Source organism: Cryptomeria japonica, chromosome 2, assembly GCF_030272615.1.
Source record: "Cryptomeria japonica chromosome 2, Sugi_1.0, whole genome shotgun sequence".
Taxonomy (NCBI): domain Eukaryota; kingdom Viridiplantae; phylum Streptophyta; class Pinopsida; order Cupressales; family Cupressaceae; genus Cryptomeria; species Cryptomeria japonica.
The window spans coordinates 329,385,562-329,406,398 of record NC_081406.1 but is presented as its reverse complement, the minus strand read 5'-3'; positions in this window follow the sequence as shown (position 1 = coordinate 329,406,398).

Here is a 20,837-nt window from a genome sequence, read left to right as displayed (position 1 = left end):
TCGACATTTAATCGAGGAAATAAAACCCAAAATATCAAAGTCGAACCTAAGGAATCGAGAACCCGCAGAAATATAAAAAGGGGGGGCCCGACCATTATGCAAAAGACATAGTTTTCTTAAAAGGTTGGTAGGAAATAACACCTAGGGAAAGAAAGTGGTCCCCTTTTAACGATGGTAAAGACCCTCAAGCTTTAAAATGAAAAGGTAATGCAAAAACATAACAGGCTTGTGGTTTATAACAAAATTTCATCCGGGAGCATATAAACCTAAAAACCCTAAACCCTGAGGGTGAAAACAAAGAACAAAGAGTCAAAATAGCTAAAATAATTGTCAGAGACACCAAATTTTTGCATAGTCACTTTCAGGACTATTAGAGTCTCTAGTTGGGGAGGACCATCACTCTGGGATGGTACGAGGATGTAGAATCTTAGGTGGAGCAAACCAGCTATAGAGCAGACCAAAAAGGGAACTACTTGGATAGGGTAGCCCAAAATAGAAAAGAAACCTATCTAATATGTACAAGATCTAATCTACTGCTCATGGAAAAGAAATACTTCAAGAGAAGTAAAATTCCAAGAATTGTCCATGAACAGGCAATTCAAGGACTACATCTGTCATTTCTTGGAGAAGATATGAAATCAAAACCTTCTCCCCTCTTGCTTTGAATCATATATGGGCCTGAGCAGATGGCATCAATTTACCATTCCTTCCATTATCTTCCTTCCTATCACTCCATATCTTGATCAAAACCATTATCTGAAAACTGAATACAGTTGCTCCTTGTACAAGTTTCATGACTTACATCTGTAATTCATCATTTTGGTATTAGCTTCTTTTCTAGTCCCATTCTAACTCTCCAAAGCTTCAACCCTCAACTGTATTTAGTTTTCATGTTACCCACACAAGTATGAAAACAATTGTACATGTCCATTGGGTTGCAGAGTTAACCTCCCTCCCCTTCACCCTATACTGTAGTTTGAGAAAATCGAACTCTGATTGATGGCCCAAGGCCATCAAAAAATGAAGCACTAGTGTTTTCCTTTATCAAAAATTTGATTTTCATCCACACATGCAATCAATGATTTGAAAATATTACCATATACATGTTGACCACCTTCAAAAACATTTGCAAATTGCAAACCCATCCTACGCTGGATATCATCCAAGTCCCTTCTGATTGAGGAAACACTCAACTGGCAAGTAATCAGGAATTTTTTCTTGTCTTCTTGCACATTGCTATCGTCGGGGACAAATAAAACTCCTTGATCAACTTGGATGGCTCTTTCCTTATTGTAAGTATCATCCCCATAGGCGTCAAAGATGCCTTCAACATTATCATCATAACCAGTGACGAAAACAAATTGACCTTCATCACAAGAAATTAATTCAACATTCACATTGAGGTCAATCTTTACCATTTCTGGTTTTTCAACCTCCTCCTCATACAAAGGATTTGAAATCATATGAAAACCTTTCTCATAAATATTAAGGCAGACCAATGGCTGATCCATATCTGCATCTTCATCAAATAGTGCATTATAAACTTTACAGAAACTACTGCCCATCTCAAATTCACACTCACCCTTATTAGGCATAAGGTAATCATAATCTGAGCTATAACAACTTTCAGCATCGTAATATTCATTGTTGTAACTCCCATAGGCTTCAACAAAATCATCATGACTACCCTAGCCCTTTTCTTTATCCTTTTCAACCTCACCTATTGGTTCATATGTGTTTTCATGATTTGAGAATTCAAGAATAATTTGGTCTGGTGCATAAGGCTTCTCTTGAAATAAGAAGGGTAGTATGTCATTTGTCATAATACTTGTTTCAAGCATATCTACCCGGACCATCTCTTCACGCTCATTACCATGAATACATTGACATGACATAGGCTGAAGCATATCTTCTTTATTGGAGCACACCATTGGCTTATCAGTAAAGAATGGTGCAATAATATTTGAGGTTTCGCCATTACACAATCAATTCCTGAGAAGATAAATTTACCTCAGCAAAAACTTGCACCCTATCATTATCACTTTCAGGTGTACACCCTTCTAATTCTTCTTGATACAGGCTATCAGATCCACCAGAACCATAAGATTTAAGATAAACCCTTTGTGTGGCATCCTTACTGAAAGGAGCAATAATTCTATCAGCTGATATAGCCATTGAAGTTAATTCCATCTCTATACCATTTGTATCATACAAGCTTTTATTAACCTTTTCTTCACTAATATGTGGAATAACTACTATCCGAGACAATTTCTCTTCACTCATATTTTGATATGAATCATAGGTTTTAACATGTCTTCTATGATCAACAAAAGTATAAATGGTTTGGCATTGATCTTCAACTCTTGACTCACACCTTTCTTCAATATCTGGTATTTCTGGATAACAAGCTCTTGTAGTGAAATAACCCTTTGGGATTACACATTTCAAATTGTTCTCAATATCCATTGCTATCCTATTAGCCTGGTATAGGGTTTGGGGATCTTTATCCCTTATTAAGTAGCTCATTTATTCGTCAAATGCAGCTAAGTAAACAACCGAACACACTGCATCATTTGCCTTGTAACTTTCAAGAATATTATCCAATATTCTCGCAAATTTGAGATTAAAACCAAGGAGGAATTCATCCTCTGTTATTTTAATAGCCATGAATCCTTTTATAGCCAAACTTGGATTGACCCTCTCACCAAATTGTTTCGTAAAAGATGCATTCAACTCCTCCCATGAAGAAATAGAACTTGCTGGTAAATATGAAAACCAATCCCTAGCATTTTCTTTTAAAGATTTGACAAACAACTTCATGCAGACATCTTCCTGACTAATCTCAAAATCTCCTATTAAATCAAAAAACCTTTGCAGGTGTTGACGTGCTGATTTTGATATTCTCCCATAAAAAACTAGCAAATGTTCCCTAACAAAAGTAGGAATAGGGTTTGGGAAACCCTCAATATCATTAAAGTTTAACAGTTTGTATCTTTTAACAGAAAACATTCTGTTATGGCTTGACAACGAGTGCATGTGTTGCATGTTTACACTTAAAATTTCTTTGGGGCATATAAGAAACAACGCATCTATTTAACAGTCTTACAATACTATAATGTATGACTCAGAAACATACTTCACTCACCTTATTACAGGCTTTGCAAATAAAATCCAGAAGTATGTAAGAAAATTATGTTTATTTCCCTCCTTAGTGCTTATCTCACTTGATAGGGAAGTATCTCATACAACTGACTTTCATGAAAATACATCTAACTCATGAAAATCCAATATACCTGGAAGTAGTGTAGCAGTCGAGACTCAAGTTTGTTGGTTCGTTGCAGAAATATGCTTTTGGATTTTTAGGTCAAATCTGACCCAGTACTACTACTCCTTCTTTGTCATGTGAATTCTTTCCTCAACTTGTCAAGGTACTTCACCATAAAAGCTCAAATCTGCTTCACTTCTACTGCAGGCTCCTTAGTTCTTAGTTGTTTTTTTAAATCACACACTGGTGCAAAGATCTCAGAGTTGCCACCCACAATTTGTGAGATATCTTCTTGTAATATAGACGAATCTCAATAGAACTTACATTGAAAAGTGAATTGCAACATATTCTCAGGCAAAATTTATGAGAATTGACTCAATAGACAAATATCTGGACTGCTACATGCTCATGACTTTTGTGCAGATTTTCTCCAACAGATAAGGAATACTGGTGGTTTGGACAGAGAAGTCTCCACCAGTATAATGACTCAATGTGTTTCACCCAGAGATTCTAGATGACTACTTTTCCCCAACGAAGTTGCCATTTTTTGTTGGTTCCCCAAAACGCACTTGGCAGGGTTTTTGCACTGCCCCTTGGGACAAAAATCAAGTCGAGCCCTCGAATAATGCATGGAGGGGCCAACCTCTTGACCATTTAGGATACTCAGGGACTTGGACCAACAATATAACAAGAATTTTTTGATTATCCTTCTACACTTTGGGCTCTGCAAAACCCGTGAGGGTATTCCCTTAATGCTTCTGCAATCTCTGCACCACACTTGCAGGCAACATTAAAACACATAAGATGGTCTCACTCCTAAAAGGGGGCTCAAACAAAGAGGGAGAATGCTACAGAGTGGCTACCTCTTAGTGATCCTTGACCTGCTTTGGAGTGTGAGACAACTTTTCGACAAACAACATCATGCATAGAAAATGAAAAGATATTATGGTATTATCATAGCTATAGAAAGTTGTCGATGAGTGATGACTAAACAAATAGAAAAATGGCTAGAGGCAATGATTAGTGTCTTATCCATTGGGTAGCTGAAATTACATAATTCAAAGATAAATATGCAACAAAAACCTTAATCTAATAGCCAAAGATCCCCAGACAACACTGCCTTACAATGTATCTCATCTATTTATCCCAACCCACAATACTTATTAGAATCCTTGTATAGGCTCTATTAGTCTGTAAATCCTATCTAAGCAGTCTAACCGACCACTTAGGTTAGAGTGTAAGATAGAAGAAACATGAATCAAAACAATGCAACAAATGAAAAAATCCTTCATCTTACTCATTCAGAAACATAACAAATTCATACATTGGAGAAAATGAATTCAGACAATATTTTCATTCATTTCATAAGCTATTTTTTGTTACAAATTACATTACATATAACTCCTTCAAGAGCCTACAACAAACTAAGACACAAAACCTATTGTATTTTCTCTGCAAATTCCTGTTACATCGTACTCATTTCACCTAAACCTACTATACATGACAAGGATTTGAATCCAATATTTCTAGAGCAAATTTCTCGACCTTTGTCTCATGGCCCTAATTTCCCTTTTATAGAAATAAGGGAGCAACAAGCTTTAGGCCAAAGGAGACACCTGTCACAAGCTTATAATATCACTTGTTATTTGTTACAAAACATTCCTCACAGTCTCCCAAATAACTGTCCTTGTTGGCGGTCATGATGAAGTAGAACCCAAAATTCCCAACTGCATTTTGATAGAAACAAAAAACTTTGAGTCACATTGCCACTATCTCTGTAGATTCTTCCAAATGGATCGTGAGATGCATCATTTTAGCTCTACGGAGCATTTCCCTTCGAAAAGGGAAATTAGATCCTGACAAGAAGTAAAGTCACCCCTAAACTAGAGGATGAGATTCAACCTTCATGCCCACGATCAAAAAAAATGGAAAGAGGATCTCTCGAAGGAAAACAAAGTGATGGGAAGGCATTGCAGCTTCCATTCCCATGTTGAGGTGATTGGCTACCACCCTAATCCCAACCTCATTCCGATCCTTTTCCTTTGTAAGGCTCCTCTTATAGCCCTCTACCAATAAATGACAGAGGAGTGACAGAGGATGAGTCCTGCATGGCTTGTTCTGATAAGAAACTATTTTCGATCCTCCATTGACTATCCTCCCCATTTTCAAGACCCCATTGACTATAAGCATACTCACTCCCATAGAAAATCCATCAGGTATCATAGAGTTTAGTGTAACTCCTGGCACGATATGGCTCTAAAATTGTCTTCAACATTCTTAAATCTTGAAAGAAAATAATGAACTCTATGTTCTTTCTACCAATTCAAGACACCACAAGGCTGTATTTATAATGAAAATACTTCTCTTAGCGGTGTTTATGCAAGGAAAAATCATCTTTTCAATGCTTTTCTACTCATCCTGCCAGCAAATGGACTCAAGAAACTATATCCATCGAATCAAGAAATCATCAGACTTAAACCGCCAATTCACTGCTTTTCTAACCAGGTTCACCTTACGTGAACGATCTTGTTTCTAATTTCTTGATTTCTTGACTGCAAATTCTCTGCTCCAGATTCCTCTTCTCGAATACTGAGTTATTATCTTTTGAAAGTTTCTCAGCAATAGTTTCTTGATTTTTTGTTTAACTGTGAGAATCCCTGATAGTACGCATCCTATGATTTTGTTGGCAGGTCCTTGATCATCTCGCTTCCAGCTCAAAAAATCATCCTTATCCCTTTCATCTCTCTGAAAAAACTTGATTTTCTCTGTGGCGGCAATGAAAACATGCATAAATTTCCACCTCAAGTGTTACCATCTTTTTCCTACAAATACAACTCGACTTAACAAAACACCCTTTAAAACGACATCTTGAAGATCAGTCGACATCCACTTATCTTGATTTGTCTCTATTTTCCATATCGGTATACCTACTTCCTTCTGCCTTTGCTTTCATGTGTGAACAACACTAAGATAGTCTGAATCACTCCTTTTGAAAACCTCCTATGTTTCCATCATTGGTTTGTCCAGCATAGAAAATCGCATGATCACCATTGGTCAATACTTATATTGACCCTCCTACGTAATAAGTGGGCCCTTTAAAACTTGACGAAGCATCACCAAATCATCCTGGAAACTCTGCTCCGTCGGCTACCATTCTATCAGACTTGTTCAACCCGCCTAGGACACGTTGCATCATCTCTCGACGTCGCGGTCGTTAACTTCCCTACATCTTTCATCGCGGTTTTGCGAGAGCCGTCCGATCTGCTCGCTCATTATGCGTCGCTTACATAGTCTGCTCATTATTCATCATTATCTCATGAGCATCTTTTCTACTTAAGTCAAAACATCTTCATCCTTTTGAAACTCGTGCAAATTCATGGGATCATTAGTTTCTCAACATTTAATTGAGGAAATAAAACCCAAAATATCAAAGTCGGACTTAGGGAATCGAGACCCCGCAGAAATATAAAAAGGGGGGGCCGACCATTACGCAAAAGACATATTTTCTTAAAAGGTCGGTAGGAAATAATACCTAGGGAATGAAAGTGGTCCCCTTTTGACAATGGTAAAGACCCTCAAGATTTAAAATGAAAAGGTAATGTGAAAACATAACAAACATGTGGTTTATAACAAAATTTCATCACATATAAACTTGAAAACCCTAAACCCTAAGGGTGAAAATAGAGAACAACAGAGAGTCAAAATAGCTAAAAATCATTGTGACACCAGATTTTTGCATAGTCACTTTCAGGACTATCATAATATATGGCTCTCTCTTTTCCTTCTTCATTGTTTTGTGCAAGGAGAGATCATAAAGTTGATGATGTTGTGGCTAAGATGTAAAGTATCAATGTGTTTGCTTCAATAGGAGACATCAAGACTGGTGGTGATAGTAGGTAATATTTCAGTTGTTATGTCTAAAATTTAGGAAAGATTGGATAGAAGTCATCCTAGGTGAGATAAGGGTGACTCACCAGGAATAAGAATAAATTAACCAAGTGTAGAGGGGGGAAAGTGAATCGCTCTGATAGGCAGATAACAATCTCTCAGAGACTCACTAATCAACCTCTCCAATCGGGATGAGCACACAACACAGAGTTGTCAGGTTTCCCATACATAACACGAGATTGATCACAAATATCTTCTGAGTACCTTTTTCATCTCTCTTCCCAAGGACGCTTGCATGGGTCGTGGACAACAATCAGACACATTGGCATCCCGTACGAATAGAGTATAGAGTTCTGTATAGAAAACACAATGTGATAGATATGTGTTTTAATTTCTTTTAAATGTGGTCACCATGTAATAGAAAATAAGACAACCGCAGATATATAACTGAAAGAATGAAAGGAAGGAAAGAGATGGTCTCACAATCATTCCACGAATGAAGCTTCCAACAATAGGCTCCTCTTAGCAACCTGAACACAAGCTATAAAATAAATGTTGGGGCTATGTTTTAGAGGTCTGCCATAGTTAGACCTCGATTTTGGTTTTTGCACCTCCATGGACCCCTGTTTTTGTGTTTTGGGTGTGGAAGGGGAGTTCTTCACATGGTGGAATTCTAGTGCAACACACAAACGTCTCTACAGTGTGCATGCATCCACGAGTCAATTAGTCAGCAAAGTCAGGGAAAGGACAAGACAAAGGATGAAGGAGCAAGACAAATGGATAAAAGGACATGGAGATGAAGGAATTCTCCAATCAAGGTAAAGTTGAGGCACCTAGGTACCCTGTTACGACATTACACCAATAATGTGAAACAAGAAGTATAAAACTTGTGATAGGTTGAACAAAACAACATGCACAAAATTTTCATAGAAACTTTGTTCAAAGTATAAAACCAACACCTAAACAATTTTCTTGTTGATGTTTGTCAAGAGCTCAACTCCATTTGAGAAAATTTCATGCCAAATTATCTCAAGGTTGTCATTATGACACCATAAAAAAAACACTTATATGGACATAATCACATCAACACCACAACATAACCCATTAATATCAACAACCAAAACCTAGTGAACACAACAAATAATTAACCAATGAAGATCATTATCACTTTCAAGATGATCCTTCCTCCTAAAGGAAAGAATCTTACAAATGTACCCCCATAACTAATTCTTGGCATGCATGCAAGAGTGATTTGCCACCATACCAAATGCAATAGTGCTAGTGGGTGTTGTTTGTCATCTTTAACTCACACAATAGTGGTGAACTAGATTTTCAGATTACATGAATGTCACTTAATCTTTCCTAAATGATAAACCCTCTTATATATTGATTTTTCTAAAAACCTATCCAATTTCCTTAATGTGCTTTCACTTGAATCCACATTTTGATTTCCAAATTAGTAAAAGAGGCAAGGTGGACTTTGTGCACCTTCTCTAACTTGGCATTGGAAAATGATGCTTATGCAATTCATTTCCATGTGTCAATTTCAAGAGGAAAAATATGAATACCAACTTTTAGACATTTGCATAATGATTGACTTTTGAGTTTGATAGTGATAATTTTTACCTAAAGTGCCACTATGAAATAAATATGACAAAACAATTTTGATGTGTAGAGATCTTTCTTGGTCTTCTTTAGAAAAAATTATGTTTGGTGTTTCCCTTTCTTTCTTTCTTCCCAATTTATTCATCCAACTTTTAATTTTTCATATTTTTCCTACTTTCTCAAAACCATCGATAGTAACCAAGTGATAGTCTTGAAACTACATTGACAATTCATACGATCATCATAACAATCTCATAATTGTATAAATGACCTAAAAGGTAATATGACTTGAGTCGTGTAACCACTATAGAAATTATGTAGTCTCCCAAGTGGTTTCTAAACCACCCTCAATGGAAACTAACATTTTTTTCTAAATATACAATATATGAAATTTTGATCATTTCAAATTCACATCTCCTTATGTTCTTTGTGTTCTAGCTTTCTCCTTCACCCACACACCTCTAGAATATTTATTTGATGTTACTAAAACATATTAGAACCTTTTTTAGAGTATTTTTTTCCTAGAATGAGACTTCCATATGAAATAATTCCCATAGGATAGTTCAATTAATTTCTTGCAAAGCTTTGTTCACTTCACCATCCTCTAGGTGGAACCAATAACTTGACAAATTGTTCCTCATCTAGTGACCTCATTTTCTAAATCAATTCCTCAAATTGATCTTCAATTTGTATCTTTGTATTGTACAAACTTGCAATTGCCTTAATCCAAATGATCAATCATCTCCAAGGTGTCTTTCATTAGCTAGTCATGTCATAGATAACAAGGTAGCATTTTCTAAGAACATCTATATATTGTTTTTTATTAAAATGCTCCATCAAATCTACTCCTAGTCTATGACATTTAACCAAATGTTAAGGTTTTGTTTGATTTAATTAGTTTCAAATTTATTTGGTTAATAGATTAGTATGTTAGATTTTTTTGTTAGCAATTAGATTAGCACTCTACCAGTTATAATTGTTAATTTGCTTTTTTTTTGCCCAATGCAAACACAATCCAATCAATAGATCCATACTTTTGTTACACATACACCATACAATTAATAAAATATAAAATAAGACTTCATACATCCCCTTGAGGTTGAAACATGTTAATTTAAAATCTTTGAACACCTATTGCACATTCTCAAACAATCGAACCTCTCTACATAATGTCCCTTCAAAATTACAAGACCTTCAAAGGTCGTCCTAACTATTAGAACACAATATTATTAGGGTGAAACCCTTATAATGTTTATATACATGTGTTCTTGTTCATTTATGTTATATAAAAGCACTAATCTTTTATTAAAAAAATAATAAATTAATGAACTATTAAATAGCTCTTAATTTATTAATTATTAAATAGTGGTAGATTTTTTGATATTTTACCAACTTTATCTCTCATGTATACAAGAGAGGATTTATTTGCACTTTATGTGGAAGATATTGAAAAACTACATACCAAAGAATAATGCAAAAGAATAGCCCAAATTTAATTCATAATTTTTATGGACATTTTTTTACACTTTATGTGGAGGAAATTGAAAAACTACATACCAAAGAATAATGCAAAAGAATAGCCCAAATTTAATTCATAATTTTTATGGACTTTTTTTTTTAAGTATTTTTCATTTTTCAAGATATTGTTTGTGAGGTTTTTTTACACAATATGATTTTTCTAACTTAAAATTTTGTGTATTATACATTTTTTATTTTTACATTTTTTTTAGAATTAAATTAATTTAATTATTATTATGAGTTTGTATATTTTTAATAATCTTTTCATGACATCAAAGTAATTTTGAATTATGGTAATATTTTTCAGGAAGTCTTTTTTTACCTTTTATTTTATACTTTAATAAATATTTTTAGTGGTCTCGTCTATTTTTATCCAAACAAAAATTATGATAATATTTAGATATTTCACAAATTTCTAGAGAGAATTGTTGCTATTTTTTTCAAATCCTCTAATACTAGTTAAAAAATGCTTTTAAAAATCCTTTTATTTAAATCAAATCAGATTTTTTATTTTGTTATTGTTTATTTTCTTTTTGATATTCCTTCCTACAGATCGTTTTTTATATTTTTATTTATTTTTAAATTTATTTTTCACCCTTAAATAAGAATATGACCTTTTACAAAAGAATCCATGAAAATAAACACCTTAAAAAAGGTTATAAATGAAACTAACTATAGCAATTTAAAAGCATCTAATCTTTATAAACCTGAATTAATCTATCATTTTTTTCATTATAGCATATTTAGGCATAAGAAACTATGTCCAAGGAAAATCCATGTGGTCCATAGAAAGCATTATTTAGTAGCCAAATAAACACTACATATTAACTATTTGTGTGGTGAAGTGTGATTTCCCTTATGTGGTCACCCTTATGAGCCCAAAATCAGCAAATGCAAAGCAAAATCCATGTGGTCCATATAAAGCATTATTTAGGAGCCAAATAAATACTAAATATTAACTATTTGTGCGAAGTGTGATTTCCATTATGTGGTCACCCTCATGAGCCCAAAATCAGGAAACGCAAATGAAAAAACAAAATGGTGTTCAACTACTGTCATTTTAAATTTGAAAATTGCAAATCGCAAATTGCAGCCCCTTAAACTATACTTTGAAAAAATGATTTTTCCTTTCAAAGGGAAGCCTAAATGTCCCTATGTTCTAAAACAAAACACATTTTTTTGAAAGTTTCTTATTTATTTCAATATAGCTTTTATATATGATCAATAGAGAGCCTAGGGCATCAAGCCCTTTATATCAAAAATTAATAATAAAAAGTTAACAGAGTAGCACAAAACACAAATGAAATTTTACAAGCAACACAATGACATTGAAGATAGATATTAGCATATCAATATTTAGAAAATATATGAAAAAGAAGTGGAGAGATATCATTTTTAAGATGTAACACCTTTTTTATTTATTTTGTGAACATCAAATTCCATTTATGTTACTGATAAAAGCCTCTCAACATAATAACACAATAATAAAAATAAAACAGCCCAAACTTACATATGCCGGTTTATATCAGACCCTCCCATTCTATAACAAAAAAAATTGTTTGATTTCTCATCCTTCAAAGTCACCAATCTTCTGACCAACACTCTAAACCACCTTCTTTTTGTTATAGTTCACATATCTTCAACACCCACCCTTTTCTTATAAAGATCAATATGCAATAGAACAATATAGGTAAATGAACATTTTTTTTATATATATTAGAAATGGAGATAGAAACAAGTATTAAAAAAATACCATCAAGATTAGTTGACTGAGACCATATTAGGCCTCATATAAATCTAACTTATATCTATAACAATGACTATGAACCTATAAATAGGACCACAAAATAGAAATAAGTCTGATCAAAACTATAAACAAGATACTAGGATTCAATCCACGTGGTCCACCTAAGGGAACCCTCCATCCAAATCTGCCTCTTATCATCCCTGGTATGGGTGATCATCTCAATGTGCTCATGTACAATCTCTCTAAGCCTTTGAACCTTGTTCATGAGAGAATCCATCGCATACATGAAAGGGGTTTTGTGCCTATTGCCTCTATCCCAAGTACATCCTTGGTAAATCTCATCTACAAAAACAATGGTGTTCCCATCCCTCAAGAATCTCTAAAACTTACCCTCTTCTAGTCTCATAACAGTGGTGACCTGCATCATAACAAAATGTAGAGTGAGTCTTCTAAAGGACTCAGTAAGAGCTCTAACCTTACCTTGAAAGATACCTTCATTCCTAATTTTCCAAATATGCCATAGAATTTCACATGTTAAAATTATCTAGAACAGGTTAGTGTCCTTCTTCACACCCTGGATAAATCCAAGAACAATATTCATGATATCAATAGAATCCAAAATAGAGAATCCAAACATAATCCAAATTTCCTTTGCCACAATATAGTAAAAAAAAAATGTGCTTAATATATTCACTAACTTTACAAATGTAACATGTCTCATCATTATTCATATTTCTTTTGGATGGCAATCTGTTGAGCATAAAAAACCATTTAACTTTGGGTGCCACTAGACAACCCCACAAACTACTGAATGGTTTAACCCAAGTAGAAGCAGAAATATCAGAATGCCAAATATTATTAATGTAAACCAATATAGAGTCATTGAAATTGAGATCATTATAAATATCTTTAGCTTTAAACTTACCAAGAGTCTTACCATTCGACCAAGTCAACTCAGAGTACCTATTATCCTGTGTCTTGCATTGTTTCGAGAGCTACAAAAAGTTACAAGCAGTTTTGATCATATTATAAGTCCTCCTATTGGAGGTGGGGAGGTTTAACTTACCAACTAGCTCCTCCCATGAAATAAGGAGGTCATTAGAAATAATATCATTAAAAGAACAAATACCTTTGTAGCCCAATTTTTGACAAAGCAGCCTTGAGTAAGGGCAAGGGGCTTAGATTTATGAAACAAGTTCCACCACAATGATCTTTCACCACATGAAATTATCCTTGCTGATTTGATTATTAGATATCTTGACCCTAACAATCTCCCACGCTTTCCAAATGGACTTAAAACACAAGAACCTGGGACTAATACTGCAAAGGTCCTAGCCACTAAATCACTAAAGAGAAAAATTTTCCAAGATTTGGCACCTCTAGGAACTACCATCTTAATATTTTTTCTGATAAGAACCTTCCAAGGTTCTTCTCCATCAAGAGCATGAAAAATCCACTTGGCTACAAGAGAAACTCCTTGCAACGTAAGATCTTTAAGACCCAAACCCCCCACTCTCTTATCCATACAACACCAATTCCATTTAACCGCATGCATTTTCCTAGTACCTTTGTCATCCGACCATAAGAAAGCTCTGGTAGTTTTCTAAATCTCATTAACTTGATAGTTCTTGAACATCCAAACTGATGCATATTAAATACTATAGGATGAAAGGATCTTTTGAAATACCTCCACCCTGCCAGCAAGGGACAGATACTGTCTGTCCCACCTCTTTAACTTGTTCTCAATTTTCCCTCTGATCCACAACCACATATTTTTAAGACAAGGAGAGACCGAGAAGGGGATGCCAAGGTACCTAAAAATATTATCAAGGCCTCCCCATTGGAAACCATATTGTGATATCCACCCAGGAGGCTCATCTTTCCACCCTAACAATGTAGATTTTGTTAGGACTCAGAGGCAACTAAGAGGGGGGGCTGAATCAGTTGTCTATTAATTTCAACCCAAATATAATTTAATCAAACTTGATACATAATACCGGTAAACCAAAGATAATGTCGGTTAACACATTAACAGTTAATATTAATACTAGTGAAACTTAATGCATGAAATAGAAAGAGAAACAACATCCACAATACATAACACAGAGATTTGTACGTGGAAACCCTGTAAGGGGAAAAACTATGGTGGGAAACCTTACCCACAATCAGATGATACTACTACAGATAGTATGTGTGTACAAATGGGGTCTGCACATGCAAAAAGGCCAATCGCCTAGAGCTCACTGCTCAATCACAAAATAGGAGTCACATTGACTACAATTGGATGATTAAATCCAATGATAATGTACTGCTCAAAGTAGCATCTCCAATGCTGGATTCAGTACCGGTTAAGATCTGATAATCACCTTCTCTATGGTCTGATCATATGATCTTGTATATTCGCACATACCATGTCACAATACCATAACCATATACCTTCTCTATGTTCTATATCTTTCTTCTACCTTATTCCATCATCTCACAAATGAGATATTACATATATACCAAGACCTAAGAATAAATGTGTAGGTCGACTCACAAAGAATATTACAATTAAATCAATTACAAATAAGTCAAGATGTGATGCATCATGTCGGCTCAATACAATTACAATAATATCCAATTGATTAAATCATCTCCATAATGTGTCGTGCTGATCTGGAATAGATAATGCATGTCGGTCCATAACCTAGACCAATTTGCAGGTAACAACAAATATGTCAACCCGATTAGACCAATAACCAATAATACCAAAACCAAGTGTCCAAACCATGTCTTCGACATAACCAAGTGATCTCCATATGATAACAAGTCATCCTTAGTTTTGGTGAACAATATAACCTGCCGGTGAACCAAATACTGGTGACTGTGCATATGTCACTAAACTTTCCGGTGAACATAATGTGCCAGTTCAACATAATCAAAGATCTCCAGAAGGATAAGTGTTGACAAGTGTTGACATAAATGACAACCAATGCAACACATCCATAATACCAATAGATTTGGTTTGCGAGATCTTGGCCCCAGAGGCTTCCCCAAAAAAAATTAATTTAGCAATCAGGGCATCCATGTTATCTTTGCCTAAATCTAGAAATACAATAGTATCATCTACAAATTGGATATTTACCAGGTCTGAGTTGTTTGGAATCCTAATGCCTTTGACTCTAGGAGACAGGTTATTGTCTCTTAAAATATAAAATAAATCATTAGATGCAATGACAAATAGAGCTGGGACCAACAGGTAGCCCTGCCTGATGGATCTACTAAGTATAATATCATTAGTGAGTGAACCATTAATCTCAATATGTGTTGAAGCATCTTTAAGTAAAACCTTAACAAAGGAACAAAACTCCTCAGGAAATCCAAATGCATCTAGCATCATAAGGATAAACCCCCACTCCACTCCGTCATAAGCCTTCTCAAAATCTAAGAGGAACATGGAAAAAATTTTATTAGAGCTTCTCGCCCACTCCATCACCTCCCAGCTGGTAATAAGATTCTCCAATATGTACCTGCCTTTTATGAAACCATTTTGCATGTGGCAGATGAATTTGGGAAGAAACCCTTCTAGTCTTTGTGCCAAGATTTTAGCAAGTATCTTATAAGACACATTGAGGAGGGTTATTGGTCTCCAATTCTTGATGAGAGCCTTATCTCCCTCTTTGGGTAATAATTTAATAACACCTCTATTGATCTCCTTCCCAAGGGATCCCTGATTGTAAGCTTCTTCATAGACTCCCTTCAAATCCTCGGTGATCCATTTAATATTATCTTTATAAAATTCTATTGGCAGACCATCAGGACCTGGGTTTTATCATTCTTCAAAGTTCTAATTGCACTAACAATTTCCTCGGTAGAGATAGGGATTTTAAGGTTAAGCCTATCTTCCTCCTCCACACGCTTAGGAATCAATCTCTTGCAGGCTTCTCTGGCCTTAAAAGCATAGGATGTGTCTTCCAAAGAGAAGAGATTTCTATAGAAGGAAAAAATTCCCCCTTGATGTCCTCTAATTGAACTTTCTCCCCATCATCCACCCACAACCTATCTATCTTTTCTCTGATCTGCTTTTGCCTCAACATATTAAAGAGCACTTTGGACCCCTTGTCTCCATACTGTAGCCACTGAGCCTTTTCTCTCACCATGGCTCCTTTATTCTTAATCTATTGAAATCTCCTAAGCCCATCCCTGGCAGAAGTAACATCTTGAGTCAAACTAATGTTACTAGGGTCCTTCTAAATCATATCCTCTGCAAAATGTAGATTATCAGTAAGGGAATTTTCCATACTCCTGTTGTCTTTGGCTTTCTTTTGACCCACGGTTTGTAAAATTCCTTGCCAAGTTTTGACATTAATGTTCCACCTCATAATATTAGAGTGTATTTAATTGTCTGATGATAAAAATAGCAGCCAACACATCTTGGTAATCTAAGAGACTAATATTACTTGTAGGAACTTTTTCTTAGAGCCAATTTGATTTTAGACCTTATCCCTGCAACAAAAGTGAGTAATAATAAGATGGTGGTTTGACAAGGTTGACAGCCACACAGTCACAACATTCCCTTGATCATCCGGGCTTAAGGAAAAAAATCTTTATTAGCGTACCACCTATCCAACCTGCAATTCATTATGCTTTGTCCCCTCTGATAATTACACCAACTGAACCAAATCCCCTTATGATTACTCTTCATGCCTTCAAGAGGATCAAAAAATTTCCTACCCTTCTTCATACTCTCCTAATACAGTTTTTCATTTCCTTTCCATCCCCAAGCAGAATCCCCCACTTTATCCTCAGGGCCCTCAACTATGTTGAAGTCCCCTCCTAAAATCCATGGGATATCAGGTAGGGAACCAAACCATTCCCAAAGAGAAGATCTTTCTCTGTAGTCATTGGGAGCGTAAACTGAGCAAATTCCCGAAATGCCACCACTAAGTTTAATGGAAGCCCATACAACCCTGTTACAAGGTGAATGACCATGATCAAGAATAGAGTCTTTCCACTTAGGATTGAGGAGGGTTGTCCCTCCCTTGCTTCTCTCATGGAGAGTAGTGATTTTATAGCCTCTCTCCATATGAAATTCAAGTTAACATCAAGGGTGAAACCCACAACTTTAAGCTCTTGGAACATGAAAAAATCAGAATCTTTGTGTTGGTTCAGGAATCTCCTAACAATTTATTTTCTATCAGGGGACTCCAATCCCCATATATTCCAAGAGATGGCTTTCGTCATGCACCGATGCCTTACAAGTTCTCCTTAGTAGACTTAAAGTTGCTGAAACACTTAGGGAGCTCATTCTTGCCATTAGGATTCTTAGGGAGGGGGGAAACCCTCTTCTTGGAGCCTAAGGGTATTCCCCTCTTTCTTTTGGGCCTAGAGGCAGGCCCATTACTATCCATATCCTCAGTATCTTCACTCTCACCATCATCACCAGCAAGAGAGTCCTCACCAAACTCAAAATCCCCATAAGTGATCAAGTGACCAGGGGCCATTCCACTATCAACCTCGGGTTCAATGTTCTCATTCAATTTTTCCTCATTTCCTTACTCCAATTCAGGAGCCATGGGAGAAAAACTAGGGTTAAGAGGTCTAGAAGTCGAATCAACATGGATAATTTCTATAATAGAGTTATCTACAATATCCACAAACTTTTTCACAGGGGCAGATTGGGCCAAGCCATGGGAGGGTCGGGCATGGGATGCAATCTCCCCGCCCCATTGAGAGTCTGTCTCAACAGAAGAATCAATCACCTTACCCATAGTCAAGGAAGGTTTTGCACGTGACGCAAAACTATTTGAAGTCTTGATGGACACAACACTCCCAATAAGACAGGAAAGAATTCTACCCTTATCCAACTCGCCCATGTTTCGGTCTAACCCTTCAAATTCATGAACCATGGATTTGACAAGAGAGTTCTTTTTTAACATACCTCCAAAATTGGTTTCCGGTAGAGCTTCGCTCGCCTCCTCATCCATCTTGGATGGGTTGTCACGGGTTGTAGCATTATTAACACCTACACACACCCTAATTTTATCCAAGGCCAGCTGCTGCGCGTTTTTCCTTATAGCTTTTTCTAGATTTGCTAGTAGTAAAGTTAAGCCCTTGTGTTTGGGAATCTTTAGCTTGAGCGACCGCTTCAGCTATAGCCGAATGCAGTAGTGGGTCTGCATTAAAACTACCAAAATCGGTGTTGTTATCCAACACAGGGGGCTCTTTAATTATAGTACCCCTACCCTAATCAATTCCTAATCTCGGTTTGACCTTGGTTAGTTTATCATAATATAATGATTATAGTCAGATGTTTTGATTTAGTGCATAGCTGTTAATGTGGTTTTTGCACCAATTTGTATGCAAGTTAATTAATTATCCTATTTCGTGTTATTATCTCGGGCTAACGATTTCATTAAGTTTATATATGTATGCATGTATGACTCTTGGTTGCAGGAGATTTCAGGTACAGTACCGCATGGGTGCGAGGTTCGTCTCCACCTGGATTTGTAGGTTTGAGTGTACCTCTTTAATCCTTAGAGTTGGATTAGGTGGTCGTGTTAACCTCATTTGACCATAGTCGTGCTCAAGTAAGCATCATCAGTCGTCGTCGGTATTCCCTTTTTATTTGGGTTTGCGAGTCGTCTGTCTGGTTGACCTTCTTGGTTTGCGTGTTTGGTGTGTATGGTTAAATTGATTAATTAGTCCTTAGTATTTAATTTGATTAAATATGTGTTTGTGCATTAAAGATTAATGGACTAAATTAAACAGGATTTCTTTATGTGATTTATCGTTAATCTGAATTGCTCGATTTAAATTGGGAGCAAGTTCAATTAAATGGTTAAATTTAAATATTAAATGTATTATGTTTATGCCTACGAAAAGAAAAATTTAATTTTAATTGAAATAGAATTAATTTTATCTTCTTGGCATTTTGGAAATAGAAAGGTTAAATTGAATTAATTGAGAAAATCAATTTTGAATTTAAGAGCAAGTTTAAATTATTGATATAGTTTAAAAGAACGATTTTGAGGAATTATTTTAAATAAAAAATTTAAATCCAAAAATTAGATTTTTGGTCAAACTTTTCCATATAACCTAGATTTTTGGAAAATATGAGAGATGGATTTTTTTTGGAAAATATTTTTGGAAAAATATTTTAGGATGATTTTGGGGAAGAATTTGGGGAATTTCTGGTGGAAGGATTTTGGGTATTAGATAGCATTCAAGGTTGGTATTTTGGTTAATCTTTTGTTCTTTTTGCCGAATTTGCTTGAATTTAAAGAAACTTCCTGTGTGTGTAGCTGCCCTTCTTTCTTTAAGAAAACCCCTTCATTTTGGAAATGAATTGAACAATTAATTTAGCATTGAATCGTTTGTTTCATGGATGCAAATCCATTTCTTCATTTTGACAAAGAAATGATGGGTTAAATTTAAAGTGCTGTGTGCTGTGTGTAAATAGGATTTGTAAGAAATCCAAAATTCTTCCATGAATCCTGCAATTTGGTTTATAGATTGTTAAATTAGTTGTGGGAATGAAAATGTTTTGTTTTAGATTGATTAAATTCATTTTCTGTTTTGTCTCAAAAAATTTCTGAGTATATTTCATTTGGGATTTTGTTTGAGATTTTTTTTTTGTAAAAAAAAAATGCTTATTTATGCCTGACGGATTTGAAATGAAAATTATTTCCCAAAAATTGACTGAGAATTTTCTGTATCTGCTCATTCTGTGGGGGCAGAATTGTTTAAATTAAAAAAAAAAAATTTAAAAATTTAAATTAACAAAAAAAATATATACTGTTTTACGTGAGGTGGGGGAGCCAAGGCTCAACCCCAACCTCACGCTTGGGCTGCCAAAAGCCATGGCTGTGGGGACATCCCTTCCCAAAGGAAAGGGGAACCACGTGGCTTTTCCCTTACCCTTTTTAAAAGAAATGAAGTTTCTTTTTTTATTATTATTAAATAAAGTTTCTTTTTATTATTAAAAAAAAAGTTTCTTTTTAAAAATGTTTTATTATTATTACTTTTAAATTAATGTATATTATTAATAATATATTAATTTTTAATTACTAATTAATGTATATTATATATATATATATATATATATATATATATATATATATATATATATATATATATATATTAATTGTAGTGAATTATAATTAATGAGTATTATTAATTATATATTAATTGTCTTTATTAATTAATGTATATTTTTTTAAATATATATTAATTGTGGTTGAATTATGAATTTATAAATTAAGGTATATATAGTTAGAGATATATATATTGATTATTATTTTAGGTTTGTATATTTGTTTAAATATACGCAAGGAAATATTTTGGGTAATTTGGGAGATGTTTATCTATTTTTGGTTTCTTTAAATGTATATTTTCTTAATCTGAAGAGAGTAACTTGGTTCTGAAAAAAAAGAATTTTGAGAAATTGTTTTCGAACCAATATGAGAATGATGTTTTATTTTGATGAATAAATATCAAATTTTAATTGATTTATGTTTATTTATCTATATTCATGTGAATTTGGTTTGAAAACTCATGATGACGTATTTATCTAGTTTTATGATGCAAATGAACTTTGCTGAGTTAGAAACCATGAACGGCCTGTGCCTAGGCAAGGTAGACAAATTGCAATCAAACTTAGATCAATTAGAAAATTGGATCGATTTTAATGTTTAAATCAATATGGAAAAAGATTGTCTTTTCCAGTTATTGCCTATGTGAGTTTAATTTCTATATTCGCTTTTGCTTAAGTAATGGCAAGCCTTGCTTTGTTTGATTGGACCCGGTTGTAAGGTTGATTTGGGTACCTGT